The following is a 4,466-nucleotide window of genomic DNA, read 5'->3' on the forward strand; positions in this document are numbered from 1 at the left end:
GAACTTGGAAAAATGGAGGAGTATTCTCGGTCGGTGATGATGCAGCGACGTTCCACGTCTTGTGGTTAAGTTCTCGCGTGTTGACACCTTCGAATGGTCAGCTGTGTGAGTACGCAGCGGGATCGATCTCGCGTGAAAGTTTGGAGATACCTTCCGCTCAAAGACTCATGGCTGCAGTGGAAAATATACAGGGGCACTCTCTAATATACGGGCACTCTCTATTATACGGGCAGGTTTCGGGAACTTGGAAAATAGACGGGCAGGCCCGACTATTAGAGAGAATACCCTATACATCTCTTTCTCTTCACGGCTCGCTTTAGGGATCTCCGGAGTGCGTCCATTTGGAGGTGGTCATTTGGATGGCATCTCGAGATCTGGTCAGTGATTCGTTTGATGAAAGAGTCAATCGGTCGTGGCTGTCGAACATTGGTGGTAGGAATGTGTAGCTCAACCAGGATGTGGATGTAGTGGAGTAGTCGCTTGCACATCTCGTTTGCATCCAATGATCCTAAAACCATGTCCCAATCGGTCGCCAGGAGACTCTGTTCAATTGACTCGTAATCACCCTTTGAGAAATCGAGGCGGCGTTTCGGGACGTATTGAGGCACTGAGCAGTGGGGCAGAGCGAACATGATGCAGAGGTGATCCGCTTTGATTGGGCATTGGCACAGTCGTACGTCATCACCGTCGATGAAACCGTCTGAGCATAAGAGCACATCAAGGATAGTGTTGCTGAAGGGGCGTGTGGGGCGAGTTATAATTTGGGTCAAGCTGTTTAGATTACAGAATTCAGCGAATGTTCGCCCGCGGACAGTGGTAGAGCGCGTCTGGTGTGTGTTCCAGTCGATGTTTGGACAATTCATGTCGCCAACTAGAACGAGAGGAAGCAGGGTTTCGGCAAGGTATTCAAATTGAGAGCACAGGATACTCATTGCTGCGACATTCTTGGGAGGTCTCTCAGTGCCTGGGGAGTAGGCGACGATGAGTCGGATAGGGGAGTCGCACAGAAGGTCAATACAGAGAAGTTCACCGGAATCACTTTCGGCGGGGACCACGGAGCAGCGATTGTCTGAGTCAATGAGGACGAGGACGCCGCCTTTGGAGCCGCGATCACGTCTGAAGACTGTGAGGGTGCCCTTGTTTGACAGCTCGGCATCAGAGACACCGGGACTCAGCCAGGTCTCGACGACGCAGGTGACCTGAATGCGGCAGGAGTCGACATTGTATACTCGCTGACGTACCTTGCATACATTTCGAGTAAACATTCTAGATCAGGAAAACCTGATCATTCATCCGGCGAAATAATCAAAGGCGATTGGATGATAGAATTCCGCTGCACGCCTTTTTTTGCGAGACGCGATACCGTGCGACGGGATCACTAACTCCAGGGATTCTCACGCTGTATGAGGTGGATGCTCATTCGTTCGAGCTTCTTCCCGAGGTATCGTGGCCGGGCAAAAGACGTGCCAGCTCATCTGAGCTGAGCGACGAAAATTCTGGGCTGAAAAAATCGAAGTTTCTCGGAGAGGCCATTACGGACACACTAGAAAATTTTGCGTGGGAATTATTGTAAGAGAGGGGTTCTGGGATATTTTCTAGGAATGTGACTCACGACACTGAGTGTGAGATGCCTGTTTGGATCACTCGCAGCCGAACACACTGGAAGAGGAATCAGTTACCGAACGACTTCAAACGCGAGAGAGCAAGGGGGCAAAGCGTTCAAACTCATGAAGCCTCTCGAAGTATTATTAGATGAAGTTGTTGGTTGAACTCCACCCTGATCCCGAGGGGCCAGCACGAGACCGCGAGAAATAGGGATCAGGGACTTACTCACCAGTTCATCTATTTCTGCGTCTCTTTTCTTCAATTCCGTCCTGAGCATCTCGTTTTCATCTCTGACCTCGGCGTCGTCTGCCGTCAGTTTGGCATTTTCTTCCGCCAGCCGAGCGTTCTCCTCCGTGAGCTTGGCGTTTTTCTCCCGCTAGAAAAGAAGGGATGATATCTTCGAGAGTCTCTGGGTGGGAGAGATTATTGCTCGGGAGCGCGGAACTTCGCAGCCGTTCCTTGAGACATTGTTGACTTTCTTCGGTACGTCTAAGTTTACCCGCTTGGTGGCTGCTATTAGGGGCTGATTCTGACCCCCAATGACTTTATTCCAAGGGGACCGAGTGAGCTCAAGACTATTGGTCACGGTTTTGAGGAAAAATGTCACAGTTGAACCCACTCCGACTGACACAAACATCATAGCATCACGAGAAGGAACGACCCGGATTAAGATCGGGGCCCCGTGACTCGAGATTCAGCTTTGCAGCAGCACTGTCTTCGTCGAACGAGGAGGCTGGTGGTGGTGTAGAGCAGTGGTTCTCAAATTCTTTCTTCCACGGAACCGTAGGGGTTCCGCAGGTAGACTTCGGGGTTCCGCGCAATCCGCGTTTGAGAAACCCAGTTTGAGAAACACTGGTGTAGAGGACACGGCTCTGTTCGACGGTTCTCTTCTGTTGGAATGTTCTAGAATTTCCCCGTCACCAAGCTTATAAAAGGAATCTGATAAAAGCTTCGTTTTCACATTCACTACCTAAGAGTAGAAGAACAGTGTCTTGCTCTAGCTTGAGCTCTGGTTCTCCACGACAAAACCCAACATCTTGAATTCGCCTCGTCTGAAATTCCAGCAGAATCGAAGGGCAAAGGGAAGTTTGCCTCTTCGGAAAAAAGCGTCTCAGCGGCTCTGAGATTTCTGCTGACTTCCATGAGGTCATCAATCTTTCTCCTCCCCGTCAGGAAGACCGCCCTGCATCCCTATGTCTGGGATCCTACGCTTCAGTCAACTTTCACTTCGCTCCCAATCTTTTCTGGAGATTCTCCGGTTTCCTCCCGCAACTGCCCTGCATTCTGTGTACTAATCCCTCCGGGGGACCCTGTGTGAACAGCTGTGGTTGTGGATTCCGACCCAGGGATGCCCGACGCTCTCGAGGGAGGTCTCTCCGCTCCGGGTCTCTGCCCCGCGTGCCGCTCGAGGATCGTCGGAAACTTTAAACCGGTAACTTGCTGCAAGTGCTCTTCCAGGACACATAAGGGTTGCGTGCCTCGGTCGTTCTTCTCGACCTCCGGAAATGCTTCCCCTACTCGGGATTTTGAGCGTAAAAACTGTCTCGACCGAGATCAGAAAGCTGAAGACCAGGCACCCACCACCTCTCGGGCTGTTTCTGGCATTGCCGTGACGGGACACACGACGTTGACAGACACCGATGATGTCATATCGGAGCCGTTTGAAAACTTTCCTTTAAAAGGAAACTTCGCCTCTCCTAAGGGCTGGAGGAGGTCTGACAGCCTGTGCGTGTGCCCCGAGTGTCACGTGGTCAACCATTCGACCTCGGACTCTCCTTCGTGCCGGGTGTGCCGCCGCTGCTTCGATGGCCTCGGGAGCTTACCTGCTAGCTCTTCGGACCGGGATGGTGGCGCTCTTGAGCCCTCCTTACAGGCCGATTTCGATCAGCTGCGGCGCGAGAATGCTCTGTTGCGCCAGAGGATCGCTTCCGACGAGCGTCGACAGTCGCGGAACGTGGCCGGGGCCCCTCTTAATTCAGCTTATGAGCCTTATCCTCTACAGACTACACGTCCCCCCCTTCGAGGTCAATAACTTAAGACCCCTCTCGCATCTCGTCAGCCTATCTCCGAACGGGCCCGCGCCTCTCCCTCGGGAGGTCCGGCCGACGGTCTCGGCGGGGCTAATGCTTCGGATCCCCGGGCCCCGCATGGGCCGAGACCTCTGCTATCTGGGATCGCTGGGGCTTCATCGAGATTGAGGGCTGCCCCTCGTGTCCGCCCCCCTGGGATGCAGTCTCGCTCTCTCATCTTTGTCACAGGGGTAGACCCTTCCAACTCGGCCTCAGACCTCCTGGATCACTGTAGATCCATATCGGATCGTGTCATCTCGGTCTCCAAATTCAAACAGCCCATTCCCCGCCCTTTCTCCTCATTTGTCATCACTGTACCAACGGACTGCACCGATTATTTTCTCTCGCCGAGTAGTTGGACAGCCGGAATTCATTTCAAGCCCTTCACCGGCGTTATCATTGACGATCGAGTTTCTGACACTGCGACTGCCACGGATTTCCCGATGACTCATCATCCGGATCTGGCCGTTCCGAGTCCTCGCGGACCCCCCGATGACCGATCTGAACCTAGCTTGAACGGACTAGCTCAACCCTCATATGTTGCTCGCATCATTCACCTCAGTGTTCGGTCACTCCGTAATACCTACAAGTTCGTCCTCGTTGTCGCAAGATACTCTCAATCCTTCGATATTATCTGCTGTTCCGAGACTTGGCTCACCAGCCTTGAAGCTCCGGTGTACCAGATCGACGGCTTCACACACCTCTTCGTCTGCAGACGCCGTCCGCATGGCGGTGCCTCTGTTTTCATTAAAAAATCAATTGTAGTCGATTCAAGCGACAGTCTCCATACGG

Source organism: Galendromus occidentalis, unplaced genomic scaffold (assembly GCF_000255335.2).
Source record: "Galendromus occidentalis unplaced genomic scaffold, Mocc_1.1 scf7180000076942, whole genome shotgun sequence".
NCBI lineage: Eukaryota > Metazoa > Arthropoda > Arachnida > Mesostigmata > Phytoseiidae > Galendromus > Galendromus occidentalis.